Below are 14996 nucleotides of genomic sequence, written 5' to 3'. Positions count from 1 at the left end.
ATCATCAACGTACTTAAGATATAAAGTATTTCCATCTTATCAAGTAAGTTCTTTTTTGCTCCTTTCCCCTATACCAAGCCCTTGGCAATCACTGATTTGTTCCTATAGTTTTATTTTTCCCATAATGTCATATAAATGGAATCATATGGTATGTTGCCCTTTGAGTTTGCCTTTTGCTTAGCATGATGCTTTTGTAATTATCCGTGATTTTGCATCTATCAGTAGTTCATTTCCTTTTATTGCTGAGTGATCCTCCTTTCCCAGGTTAGAGTGCAGTGGCACAATCATGGCTCACTGCAGCCTTGACCTTTTAAGTATGTCTGTGATTCATTTTGAGTTGATGTTTTCTATATTGTGTGGAACACAAAAAGTTGTGGGTTCTGTTATTATTTGAATATTACATATCCAATTTTTTCAGCACCGTTTGTTAATAAGACTATCCTTTTTTCCACTATATTTCTTTTTATTTATTTATTTATTTATTTATTTATTTATTTATTTATTTATTTATTTATTTATTTTGAGACAGGGTCTCACCATATTGCCAGGCTGGTCTCAAACACCCATGCTCCAAGCCATCCTCCCACCTCAATCTTTCAAGTAGCTGGGACTACAGATGAATGCCACCTTGCCTGGCTTATTTGATTTTTATTGAAAATAAGCTATCCATATATGTGTGAGTCTGTTTCTGGGCTTTCTATTCTGTCCCATTAATTTATATTTCTGTCCTTATGCCAACACCACACTGTGGTGATTACTATAGTTTATAGTAAGCCATAAAATCAGGTAGTCGTGTGTCCTATTTTGCTTTTTCAAAATTGTTTTGGCTTTCTGTTTATTTAATATTTTAAAAATTGGATCCCAGACCCGGCATGGTGGTTCATGACTGTAATCCCAGCACTTTGGGAGGCCGAGGCAGGCTGGTTGCAAGGTTAGGAGTTCGAGACCAGCCTGGTCAACGTGGTGAAACCCCGTCTCTACTAAAAAAATACAAAAATTAGCTGGGCATGGTGGTGTGCACATGTAATCTCAGCTACTCAGGAGGATGAGGCAGGAGACTTGCTTGAACCCGGGAGGCAGAGGTTGCAGTGAGCTGAGATCACGCCACTGCACTCCAGCCTGGGAGACAGCAAGACTCCAACTCAAAAAAAAAAAAAAAATTGGATCTTAATGAATTGCAATGTTTTGTTCTAAATTAGAAAACATGCTGAGATTTTGAGATTGCATTGTTTACATAATCAATTTGGGAAATACTGACAATTTAACAATATTGAGACTTTCAGCCCATGAACACAAAATGTGTCTACATTATTTAGGTATTTTAATTTTTCTCATCAGCATATAGCAGTTTTTCAGTGTATACAATCTTGTAACATATATTGTTACATTTATCTTTGGTAAATTATATTTTTGTGCTATTTAAATTTTTTTTTATTTTCAGTTTTTAAGTGCTCATGTTTTGGATTTGACCTTGTGTCCTTTGACCTTGTGTCCTCTGATGATGCTCACTGACTCATTGGGTCTAATAGTTTTGTTCCGGATTCTTTAAGATTTTCTGCATAAATGATCATGTCTTTAGTGAAAAGTTTTATTTGTACCTTAGGTTCTTCTATGCACATAATCATGTCTGCAAGTAAAGACAGCTTTACTTCCTCTTTGCAATCTGTATACTTTTTTTTCCTTGCTTTACTGCACTAGGTATGACCACTTATACCATGTTGACATGGGGGAGAGGTGGAGAGTGGATACCCTGGCTTATCCTTTATCTTACAGTGGAAGCATTTAGTCTTTCTTCATTATTATCTTAGCATTAAGTTTTTTAAATAGATGCCTTTTAACAGGCTTTGTAATTTACCTTCTATTATTGGTTTTTAGAGAAGCTTTATCATAAATGTTGTCTACTGAGGTGATATGTTCTTTCACCTTAACTTTTAAATGTCTGTATGTTCCATAGTGATCTTTTTTTTTTCTTCTGTTATTAATTGTTTATCTTTTTTTCTTATTCAGCCTAACTAGAGGTTTGCCAATTTGGTTGATAGTTTTAAAACCAGCTTTTGGGTTTTTTTATTGCTTGTCTTTTTATAAAAATGTATTTTTAAAGGCTTATTTATTTATTGAGAGACAGAGTCTTGCTTTGTTGCCCAGGCTGGAGTGTAGTGGTGCCATCATGGCTCACTGTAACCTTGAACTCCTGGGCTCAAGGGATCCTCCTACCTCAGCCTCCTAAGTAGCCAGGACTACAGGTATGCACCACCATGCCCAGCTAATTTTTTGTAGAGAAAGGGTCTCACATATTTCCCAGACTGGCTTTAACTCCTGGCCTCAAACGATCCTCCTGCCTCAGCTTCCCAAACTTCTGGGATTATAGGCATGAGCCACTGTGCTCAGCCTAAAAGGCTTTATTTTTTTAGAACAATGTTAGGTTCATGGCAAAATTGAGAGGAAGGTACAGACATATACTCTCTAGTCTCCACACATATAACCTCCCCATAAGCGGAGTGCTACATTTGCTTACAACTGGTGAATCTGTATTGACACATCATCACCCAAAGTCAGTAGTTCACTCTTGGTGTATATTCTGTGGGTTTGGATAAATGTATAATGACATGTATCCTTCATTATAGTATCATACAGAGTATTTCCACTGCCCTAAAAATTCTGTGTCCCTCCTATTCATTCCTCTTTCCCTCAATCCCCTAACTTATGGCAACCACTGATCCTTTTACTGTCTCCATAGTTTTACCTTTCCAAGTGTCACAGTTAGAATCCTATGGCATGTAGCTAGCCTTTTCAGATTGGCTTCTTTCACTTAGGTATATGCATTTAAGTTTCCTTCATGTTTTTCGTAACTTGGTAGCCCATTTTTTTCTTAGCACTGAGTAATATTCTGTTGTCTGGATGTACCATAGTTTTATATATCCCTTCACATACTGAAGGACAGATATCTTGATTGTCTTCAAGTTTTGGCAATTATGAATAAAGCTGCTATCAGCATCCATGTGCATATTTTTGTGGAGACATAAATTTTCCATTTGTTCGGGTAAATACCAAGGAGGGCAATTACTGGATTACATGCTAAGAGTATGTTGACTTACGGAAGAACCTCTCAAACTGTCTTCCAAGTGGCTGTACTATTTTGCATTCCCACCAGCAGTAAATGAGAGTTTCTGTTCCACGTGTTTGTCAGAATTTTGTGTTGTTAGTGTGCTGGACTATAGACATTCTAATGGGTGTTTAGTGTTATCTCACTTGTTTTGATATGCATTTCCTTGATGACATATAATATGGAACATCTTTTCATATGCTTACTTGCCATGTGTATATTTTCTTTGTTGAGGTGTTTGTTCAGGTCTTTAATCCCCCCTATTTAAAAAATTGGGTATGTTTTCTTACTGTTGAGTTTTAAGCATTCTTTGCATATTTTGAATAACAGTCTTTTATCACATATGTCTTCAGCAAATATTTTCTCCCAGTCTGTGTCTTGTCTTCTGATTCTCTCGACAATGTCTTTAACAGAGTAAAAAAAAAAAAAAATTAAAAAATTAAAAAAAAAACTAATTTTAATGAAGTCCAGTTTATTTTTTGTTTCATGGATTGTGCCTTTGGTGTCCTATAAAAAGGGTCATCACCTTATCCTGTACAATACTGATACATGCAAGAGGCAGATAAGGGTGCACAGGGCCTTGTCTGGGCACGACTGCAACAGACTGGGGGCCCGCATGTGTGCACTGGGAGAATGGGGTGGAGCCACCAGGGATTCACACCTTATGCAGGTGATGGAGCCTGCCGTTTCAGTTTGTGTGTGGTGGCCTGGTATTCAATCGGTGAGGTGGAGGCCTGTTGGCAAGACCACCTCTTTATTTTCCGAGAGCTTTTTTTTGCCTACTCCTCACCCTTCAGTGTGCCTGTGTGCCTAATTTTTCCTTTTTGTAAGACAAGAACCCAGATTTTAGCTGAACTAAGGAGCAAAAATTCTGCATCATTTTGGTGGCCTGCTTGGAGCTATGAGAAATGGTGAGTAAAATGTGGACAAAAAACTTTATTTCCCTGTCATTTCTGAGCCTTCTTGTCCTAAGACTTCTTCTGAAGGTAGAGGAAACTCTGCCCCCTGGACCACTGAGCCCTTGTTGCTCTTGGGGTCAGGAATATTGGTCTCGGTCCAACCCAGCCTTTTCTATGGCATTTCCTTTCTTTTCTGAGGGGACTGTAATGTCACCTATCTTGTCTTTTACAATATTGGGGGTGTTCCACTCCCACCCCAATGGCCTCAGGTGCATGTGTGGGACAAATGGGTGAGCGGTGGCTCCCTGCCCCACTTCTCTCCCAGCTGGGGTGCATGGCAGTGTCCATTGCACGTGCATGCCATGTCCAGTGGCCATGGAGGGCAGGAATGAGCCACCAACACCGCCCAGCCCAAGGTGGCCTTGGGGGCCAGGGCCCTGTGTGGCCATCAGGACAGCATTTCCGGCTAAGTGCCCACAGAGTCTTCCCTTCCCCCATTCCCCCAACCAAGGGCTCCAGCTTGGTCTAGGCTCCAGCTTGGTCTAAGCCCCAGGGAAGAAACAGCAATTAAAAGTTTCTCCTTGTTGGGTGTGGTGGCTCATGCCTGTAATCCCAGCACTTTGGGAGGCCAAGGGAGGTGGATCACCTGAGGTCAGGAGTTGAAGACCAGCCTGGTCAACCTGGGGAAACCCAGTCTCTACTAAAAATACAAAAAATTAGCTGGGCACGGTGGCCTGTGCCTGTAATCCCAGCCACTGGGGAGGCTGAGGCAGGAAAATTGCTTGAACCTGGGAGGCAGAGGTTGCAGTGAGCCAAGATCACGCCATTGCACTCCAGCCTAGGCAGCAAGAGTGAAACTCCGTCTCAAAAAAAAAAAAAAAAAATTTATCTCCCTGTTGGAGAAACCCATATGCATAAGAATAAGAGGTTCTTCCTTCAGGCGTCTTTCCAGTCCTGCATTTAAGCTGTTTTTTCTTTCTTTTCTCCACCCTGTCAGGAGTTAACTTTTACGTCAGTTTTTTTGTTTTTGTTTTTCCTTTTAGAAGACGTTTTACAGGACCCCAATTCACAAGACATCCTTTTGTCTCCCTGGTTGGAGGAGGACTCAATTCCACAGCTTCACCTTAGCATTCAGCTTATGATAAGGAGTCCATGCAACCCCCTGAGGCAGGTCTTTTGTCCCAAACTCAATTCCAAGCTTCGAGTTGAAGACCTAGGAAAGAAAACTGTATCTGAGGGATTCAGAGGCAGACGATGACTGAAGTTAAAAGGCACAGTGCAGGTGAGCATGACTAATTGCTTCTGATTAAGCCAAGTCTCCCATTTCATGGATAAAGGTCATGCTAGTATCCCATGGCACAAATGAGGTCTAGGGAACTCAAGCTACTGACAGCAGGGGAGATAGGACATACGTGGGTAAGAGAGGATAATCCTATCACCTAGGTCCCACTGTTAACATGGGTGAAAGCTGCTTTGGCACTCATGGGCAGCACCCGTGTGCTGGTGACCACCTGGTGTTGTGGTCACCAGGACTCAGGGATAAAAAGAAAGAAAGAAGGATGCCTCACTTTCTCCACCTCATGCACCTCAGGTATTCACTAGGAAGAGAAGGGAATCAGGGATGCCTCTCTCCCCTCTTTCTAGATGCATAGCCATTCATTTTCAGTCTGCACCTCTTTCAAATGCATCCTGAGTCCTGGGGTTGCTTTGAAAAAATGCTGCCGGCCGGGCGCGGTGGCTCAAGCCTGTAATCCCAGCACTTTGGGAGGCCGAGACGGGCGGATCACGGGGTCAGGAGATCGAGACCATCCTGGCTAACACGGTGAAACCCCGTCTCTACTAAAAAATACAGAAAACTAGCCGGGCGAGGTGGCGGGCGCCTGTAGTCCCAGCTACTCGGGAGGCTGAGGCAGGAGAATGGCGTAAACCCGGGAGGCGGAGCTTGCAGTGAGCTGAGATCCGGCCACTGCACTCCAGCCTCGGCGACAGAGCGAAACTCCGTCTCAAAAAAAAAAAAAAAAAAAAAAAAAAGAAAAGAAAAAATGCTGCCTTTTTCCTCCTCTGTCCTTTCTTCACAGATGGCTGGTTGTATCCCCATGCTACAGGGCACTGCCCTCAGATGTATCCTCCAAACTGGGAAAAGTTAATTTCCCAAGCCTTAAACTGGTTGGCTTGGGATTGAGTTTGAGGGGTTGGAAGCCAGAAGCTTGACATACTAGAAAAAGGATAAGAGTTTTTTTAAACTAGTCGGGCTTTTGGCCTCCCTGTCTCTGTGCAAATCAGTAAAGAGAATGATAAGGATCACTGTTTATATTCTCTTTAAAGTTTTAATTATGAAAAAGTATTTGTGAGGTTGGTCTTAAGCTGTAGCCAATCTGGTGTTCTTTGCATGTCTCTCTGTATGATTCTGTCAGAAATAGGGTTACCATAGGATGCGATGTGGGCCTAGGACTCCATAGGCCCACTCTTCAACCCAGTCTAGCAAACCGGTCAGTGGCAAACTTTGCTGCAGGTCTCCATCTTGTTTTACTTCCTTGAAAGTGTGACCTGTAACCATGTGGCAGTGCTTTCTTTTAGGCTCTGCCATTTTACAATGGTGGCCTGGGTTCAATTCTGGCTTGGGTAAAGGGTCCTTTCTAGTTTGATATCTGCATGGCCTTTACTATTTGTTGATTCACTCCCCCTTCATGAACCACCTTCAATTTTCCTTTCTCTGAGCACCTGAGAGATTACCTTTGGTAAAGTTCAAAAGCCAGAAATATTGGCTGCTTGGCATGGGCAAAGTCAGGTAATAAGGGATTTAAAAGGATTTTCTGAAAGAGCACTCAGCTTAATTAAAAGTGGATATCCAAGTTATAGGTATATTAGACCTTTTTGTTTTTCTCCTCTTGGATCTTATTTTGTTGGAAAAAGGTTGTTTTCTCAGTTGACTGAATTCTTTTTCTCCATTTTTTCTTGCCACCCTTAATGCATGCATGGGAGGCCCTAAGATAATTTCTGATGGCCTGGTAAAAACAGAAAAGGTGCCACTAATTCCACTTTTGGAGAAACCTCTGTTTTTCTCATGGAGCTCCAGGAATTAGAGGCAGATAGATCCCTTTCAAAATCTGCTTTTGTCTTCCAGCTATACCTGTTTATTAGGCCTTAGAAACTGCATACTTTCCTAGCCTTGCTCTTAAAGGGCCCCACTTAGAGGCCAATAGTCCAATAAGGAGATTGGTGAACAGAAAATCTTTTTTTTTTTTTTTTTTTTTTGATACGGAATCTCGCTCTGTCACCCAGGCTGGAGTGCAATGGCACGATCTTGGCTCACTGCAACCTCCACCTCCCAGGTTCAAACAATTCTCCTGTCTCAGTCTCCTGAGTAGCTAGGACTACAGGCGCACACCACCATGTCCAACTAATTTTTGTATTTTTAGTAGAGATGTGGTTTCACCATATTGGTCTGGCTGGTCTCAAACTCCTGACCTCGGGTGATTCACCCCCCTCAGCCTCCCAAAGTGCTGGGATTACAGGCGTGAGCCACCATGCCTGGCTGGTAAACAGAAAATCTTGTAACTACTGGATCTGCTTCTGTTTGTCTGTATGGTTATATACGTGTTGCGTGTGATGTCTATAAAAAAGAGAGCTCTAATTAATTGGCATAAAGGAAAATAAGTGCTTTTTTGAAAGAAAAATAAAAGCTATAATGCCTTTTAGTTCATGTGACATTAATCTTTGAGTAATGAAAACAGTCTTGGCTGGGCACGGTGGCTCACACCTGTAATCCCAGCACTTTGGGAGGCCGAGGCGAGCGGATCATGAGGTTAGGAGATTGAGACCATCCTGGCTAACACAGTGAAACCCGATCTCTATTAAAAACACAAAAAATTAGCTGGGCGTGGTGGTGGGTGCCTGTAGTTACTCTGGAGGCTGGAGGCAGCAGAGTGGCATAAACCTGGGAGGCGGAGCTTGCAGTTAGCCAAGATCGCACCACTGCACTCCAACCTGGGCAGCAGAGTGAGACTCTGTCTCAAAAAAAAAAAGTCTTAAAGATTATTGGTAAAATGCAAATGTCTTTAAAATGGAAGTAGGTGGTCTAAATTTTGTGGGTCAGATACTAGATTTGCTAAATGTTTTAAAGTTGTAAACTGTTTCTTTGGCCTTTGAGAACTTGCCTATTTTATAACATGGTAAGGCCTGCGTACACAGGCCTTAATCTCAGTAAATAATCATTAATCATATAATCTTAGTAAAATATTATAAGAAGGCATGGAAATCTAAATTTTTGCCTATGGTAAAAGGATTGCTTTAAATTAGTTAAAATAAAGCTAAAGGTTTAAGAAAATTATGGAAGGATTGTAAAAATTAATCTTCCAAAGAAATTCTATGTGTAAACATTGACTAAATTCAGTAATGTATTATATTGTTTTTCTGTAAATTCAGCATTGAAATAAAAGCACAACAAATTTCCCTTAAGGCATGAATCTGCTCTTTAGCAAAATTTATAAAGGGTTATAAAAGGTGATAAGAATCTTACCTTGTGGTCAAACTGCTTAAGATTGGATACAATTGTCTAAGTTTTCATTAGAAAATTGGGGTTGACATTAGTAGTAAACTAACGTAACGGCAAAATTTGGCTTTCTCTCCCATGTACAAGATTTTTGTGTAACAGTAAAGGATAATGAAAGATTTCTGTTTGCCTTGTGGATAGGCTGCCAAGGAAAAAAAAGAGAAAGGAGGAGACAAATTATTTGGAAAGCTAAGTTTTCCCTCTTAATCAGTAAAGGTTTTTGCTTTGTTTTAAAATTTTTGAGGCCGGGAGCGGTGGCTCAAGCCTGTAATCCCAGCACTTTGGGAGGCTGAGACGGGCGGATCACGAGGTCAGGAGATCGAGACCATCCTGGCTGACCCGATGAAACCCCGTCTCTACTAAAACAAAAAACTAGCCGGGTGAGGTGGCGGGTGCCTGTGGTCCCAGCTACTCGGGAGGCTGAGGCAGGAGACTGGCGTGAACCTGGGAGGCGGAGCTTGCAGTGAGCTGAGATCCGGCCACTGCACTCCAGCCTGGGTGACAGAGCGAGACTCTGTCTCAAAAAAAAAAAAATTTTTTTTTGAGTCATCATTTTGGCAAAATAAATAACTTATGGTAATATGGACTTCTATTTCATAACATTAACAGACTTCCCAAAATCAAATTTCAGCCTCAAGATTGTCTTTCCTGACCCCTACCTTTTCAATGGTACAGAGGGCCCCTGGAACATTCAAAAGAGAGGTAAGCAGGATTATTTGACATGTTTAGGTATGTGTGATTGCCAATATGTGTTTAATCTTCTTCAGATTGTACTTTAGGAAATAATATTAACATTTGTTTCAGAATTGTATGAGATTTCTAAAATTCAATGACTGAGTATATGCTATCAATCACAATTAAGGTTATTATGTTAAGTTATTAGAAACCACAGAGATAACCAAATTTCTTTGTCAATCATGTTTTGAGAGTAACTACCCTGGGCATTTTGTTATTCACAGACAATTGTTGTCTTGTTTTGATCCTCTTCAAAACATAGTTTATAATCAGCTATAGAACCTTGACAGGTGCTCTCAAATGCAGGTTTCTGATAACTTTGGGGAATGTGACAATGGAATAAAAAGAAGTACAGGAGTCAGGAAGAACTGAAGTGTTCATGAATATCAAGCAAAGCAAGAGTAAACTGAATGGACTGACCTCATAGAAAACTGAAGTACTACTTTTTCATACTTTTGCTTGGAACATTCCTGATCCTTGTTTTGTTTTTCAGAATCAAGGATATGTATTTTGAGCTATTTATGGCCTTTAATAATTGAGTAAGGTATACTCCTGTGAACAAAATTTGGAGCATATTTGTTTTTTTCTCTGACTGGCTTCTTCAGGATTTGGAAACTTGTTATGAGTATTCTTGACTTATGGCAGTATAGTTGTTTGCATCAGTGCAGTAAGAATCCATTTTCTTTTGCAACAGGATGCAACTAGAGAAACTGGTTGTTTTACCAAGGCTTTGACTGGAAGGGTATGCTTTCCTTTAAGGAATCAAGCTTGACTTGCAGAGCCGATAAAAGCCCCTTGGGAAAACTGACCTCATACCTTGTCTACACAGTCCCTGTACAGGGTACCTAACCTATGGTGAGTAAAGAATGTCACTTTCTAACAGGTCATGGAATGCCATGTTCTTGAGACCTCAAGAAGAATGGAGTTTACCCAACTCATAGGTATTTGAGTGTACAAACCCATGGCTGGGCTTGGCTTTCGAAAGTCCTATCTGAGATTCCTTGTGGAACAGAATTCCATCAAAGCCTATGTAGGCTGAGGCAGGAGAACAGGAGAATCGCTTGAACCTGGGAGGCAGAGGTTGCAGTGATGCAAGATCACACCACTGCATTCCAGCCTGGGCAACAAGAGCGAAACTCTGTCTCAAAAAAAAAAAAAGCCTATGTAAAAACAATTATTCTTGTTGCACTTTATGCAAGTAATCAAGCCAAGTATTAAGACTAAACTCTATTTTGCAAACAGCTCAGGCTTATCATGATTTGCTTTTAACAAATTGAGGATTGGAGAGAGAGAAATTATGTTTCAAAATTTATCAAACATTTGTCATTAAATTCTAAACTCATTAGTTGTTTTTAAGTTTTTGCCTACATTTTAGACTAACCCCACTTGTTGCTGTGGACCAACCAGCAATCTCCGGCTGCAGCTCAGAAGGAACAAAAGGGATAGGTAATGTAAAAATCTAGATTAATATTTTAATTCTGAGTAATTATCCTGCAAATCCTACCAGGTGATGAGAGTAAATAGGTGCTCATAACCTGGAGGTTTCTTTTTGGGAAAATAAGACCTATGGAGCTCACCAAAGTCAAGTCTCATGCACCCAAATCTTACCAGGCATGACTGTAGCCACCAGTTATCTGGGAGTGTTGGAAGTCTTGGGATTTTTGAGCTGTCCTTACCCTTTTTTGTTTCGTTTTGCTACATGTTTTCTAATAACCCAGTTTGTCTCTTCTTACCTTCAGGCCACTGAACTCCAAACGATCATGTAACGGGAACCTTAAATGATAGCCCCCTTTTACCAAGGACCCTTAGATAGGCCTCTGAGGGAGATCTGATTGCTGTCTTCCCAAAACAGTGCCCTCTGTCAGCAGGAAGCAGTTAAGATCGGTCTTTGTCCTTATCCTTGTTCTAATGGCAGTTGGATGTACTTCTTTAGAGGAGGGAATGATCCATGAAGAAGACAGATAAGGGAACCTGCCCAGGGCCTTGTCTAGGCATGCCCACGACAGACTGGGGCCCCGCTTGTGCGGGGTGAAGCCACTGGGGATTTGCACCTTATGCAGGGGGAGGAGCCTGGCCTCCTCAACTCATGTGCAGGGGCCTAGTATTCAATCTGTGAGGTGGGAGCCTGTTGGCAGGACTCCCTTTTTGTTTGCTGAGAGCTTTCTTTTTGCCTAATAAATCAGCTCTCCTCAACCTTCAATGTGTCCTTGTGCCTAATTTTTTCCCGGTCATGAGATAAGAACTTGGATTTTAGCTGAACTAAGAAGCAAAAATCCTGTATCAATATGACAGATAAAAGAAAGCAAATTAAAAAAAAAGCCAGGTGCAGTGGCTCATGCCTGTAATCCCGCCACTTTGGGAGGCTGAGATGGGCAAATCACCTGAGGTCAGGAGTTTGAGATCAGCCTGGCCAACATGGTGAGACCCTGTCTCTACTAAAAATTAGCTGGGCAAAGTTAGCTGGGCAAGGTGGCGTGTGCCTGTAATCCCAGCTACTCAGGCAGCTGAAGCAGGAGAATCACTTGAACCTGGGAGGCAGAGGTTGCAGCGAGTGAAGATTGCTCACAAAAAAATGCATTTATCCCATTTATGTTTATTAAAAGGACAGATATGTTTAGTCTTCATCTTATTTTTTATTTATAATGCTTTATATCTCTTTTACTTTATATATTATCTTTGATTTGCTCTTTTTCTCTGTGTATTTTTTTCTGATATCTGAAAGGTCTGTTTTTAGTTCTTATATCAGTTATTTTTATAAATTTTATACTTTTTAACTCTTTCTTGATTTATAAAATTCACATAGTGTCTAATGACTCTTTATTATGAAATATAAAACATTTAGTGAACTACACTCTGTCCCTCTCCCATATTTTCCCTCCTGATATTTTATTAACTAGCTTATATTGTTAATTTGTCAAGTTTTGCAACACATATTGTATTGTACAATCAAAATGTCTACATTGGTAAATTTATTTCTATACATTTATTCAATATTCTCATTTTATCAAGATTTCTTTTTTTTTTTTTTTTAATCTTTGAAATTTTTTGTTTACTTTGGGACCCATGCGTTGGGAGAACAAGGCTAATCCAGCCTGGGACCTGCTTCCTGCTGCAGCATTTCCAGGCCCTAAGAGTGGGCCAAGGAGAGGACATGAGCGCATCTTTCCATGTTAAGTAGTGGGAGATTCCCTAAGTAAAAGGCGTTTCCTCAAGTAGGACACATGCAGTCTCCAGCAACAGTCCTAGGGGGTGGGGGTTCTGGGGCCTTCAGGCCAAGGCACTGCCCATGACTTGGAAGAAGCCACCTGGTGTTCCAGGCCCTGTCAGGTGAGACTCCTGCAGCTCAGGCCAGAGCCTTCTCAAATTTGCTTTAAAAAAGCAATCCGTGGTTTCTTTGGAGGCTTGCTTCTTGCAGCAGCCACAGCACAGCTGAACACATACCTGTTACCCTTTGGGTTACTGAGAGACCTAGCTGGATTTCCTAGGCCAAGAATCCCTAAGCCTAGCTGGGAAGGCGACCACATCCACCTATAAACAGGGGGCTTGCAACTTAGCTCACAGCGGACCAATCAGGTAGCAAAGAGAGCTCACTAAAATGCTAATTAGGCAAAAACAGGAGGTAAAGAAATAGCCAATCACCTATCACCTGAGAGCACAGAGGGAGGGACAATGATTGGGATATAAACCCCAGACATTCCAACAGGGAGGGGCAACTCCCTTTGGGTCCCCTCCCATTTTATGGGAGCTCTATTTTCACTCTATTAAATCTTGCATCTGCACACTTTTCTGGTCCATGTTTGTTAGGGCTCAAGGTGAGCTTTCGCTTACCATCCACCACTGCTGTGTGCAGTGGCAGACCCACTGCTGACTTCCACCCCTCCAGATCCAGCAGTGTGTCTGCTGCCTCCTGATCCAGTGAGGTGCCCATGGCCACTCCCTATGGGGCTAAAGGCTTGCCATTGTTCCGCTACAGCTAAGTGCCCAGGTTGGTCCTAATGGAGCTGAACACTAATCAGTGGGTTCCATGGTTCTCTTCCGTGACCCATGGCTTCTAATAGAGCTATATAACACTCACCACATGGCCCAAGATTCCCTTCCTTGGAATCAGTGAGGCCGAGAACCCCAGGTCAGAGAACAAGAGGCTTGCCGCCATCTTGGAAGCAGCCCACCACCATTTTGGGAGCTCTAAGAAAAAGGACCCACACCCCCCTCCCCTTCCCCCTGTAACATTTCCACATTGGTCAGACTTTGCATATTTTAGCTCCAGATAGGGTAGAAGGTCTTGTGGCGGATCCTCAGCTGCTTCTTTGCTTGTTCTTGGGCAGGACATCTGTGCAGCACTCCACCTCCTGGGTCTGCTTGTTGCACTCACCCACCTTCTCCTTGCTCACCTCCCTGGGCCCTGGCCCGAGGTAGGGCTGGCAGATCCAGGGGAAGGGCAAGTCACTGGCTGTCTTTGCTACCTCCTGCCTGGATATTTCCTCCTGACACCACAGCTTCAACTCCTGGCTCACGCAGTGACGTCCTCCAGGGTCTTCACCTCGGCCAGCTCCTCTGGCAGCTGCTGATGTACCTGCAGTGAGTGGTGCCACAGCTTGAAGAGGTGGGCCCCGACGCAGGACAATGGCCAGGGGTGCTCCTGCAGGATGTCCAGGTACTCCCTGGCCAGCTCCCACACCACAGGGCTCCGGCCCTCAAATAGGGCGAGGTTGTACGGGTTACCCTCGGCTCTCATGAGTCCCTGCACGCCTGTGTCCTAAATGTAGCCCTCCACATTCCACAGGCACTGGATGTTTCCGTTTGCAAACACAAGGATGGCCACAGCCTTCCACACTGCTCCCAGGACGCTGCGGCCGACAGGGGCCCCATCTGCTTCAGGCACGCCCATGCAAGGTCAGCAACTGGCAGCTGGCCTTCTCCAGGATCTGGACGTACCTCATAGTCTTGTCAATCTCTGGGAAGACACGGATTTTGCATGTGATGGGAACAGAGTTTCTCATGTGTCAGCTCAATCATTCTTTGGAGCAGGTCCCACTCGTCTGGCAGGTAGGAGCCATAGTGACCTCTCTTGGCTATCACCTGTAGGCGGCCCAAGTTCAGGTTGATGGTGTCACAGTAATCCTGAGCCAGGAGAGCTGTCTGAACTAACACCTCAGGGTCATTGGCACACAACTGCAGGATGAGGGGCCCGGTCCTTAGGGTACACCTCGCAGTATAGGTTTTCCATTCGGTAGTTGATGTTGTGGCCGAAGACCTGGGTGTGCAGCGTGGGTGTGTAGCACAGCTGCGCCCCATGGCGGCGGTTCAGCAGCCTCCAGGCCAGCTTGCTCTGGCCACCATGGGGGCCACCACGTGGCGCGGCCCTGCCCCAGGGTGCACCTCCAGAACTCGAAGCCCTGCCGCTTTGGCATGGTCTCCAGGTGCGTGAGGGTCCCGTCTTGTTAGCTGCGCACCGTTGGCTACGGAGGGGTCGGGCGCCGGGCGCCAGGTGCCGGGTTTCCAGGCCAGCCTGGCTCCCGCCCAGCCGCCTCCCGGGGCCCCTGCCAGTGCTCCGGCCTAAGCAAACACCTGCACCGCGCGGGGGCTGCTGCCGGGCCCAGGGCTCCAAGTCGCCACCCAAAATTTCTACTTTAATCTCGAGGTTGAGTCGGTTCTGTCATCCAATAGATTTTGCAGAGACTTCAGTGTTCTCCCAGCTCAGTGAGGT

The 14996-nt window shown here is 43.4% G+C and overlaps 1 pseudogene; it reads right to left on the bottom strand.

Annotated features, from left to right (window-relative positions):
* Positions 1 to 12556: 12556 nt before the first annotated feature.
* Positions 12557 to 14700, bottom strand: LOC104662037 (annotated as a pseudogene).
* Positions 14701 to 14996: the final 296 nt, after the last annotated feature.

The sequence above is a fragment of the Rhinopithecus roxellana genome, chromosome 3 (genome assembly GCF_007565055.1).
Source record: "Rhinopithecus roxellana isolate Shanxi Qingling chromosome 3, ASM756505v1, whole genome shotgun sequence".
NCBI lineage: Eukaryota > Metazoa > Chordata > Mammalia > Primates > Cercopithecidae > Rhinopithecus > Rhinopithecus roxellana.
Note: the sequence above shows the minus strand (reverse complement) of the source record. Positions and strands in the feature narration are given on the sequence as shown.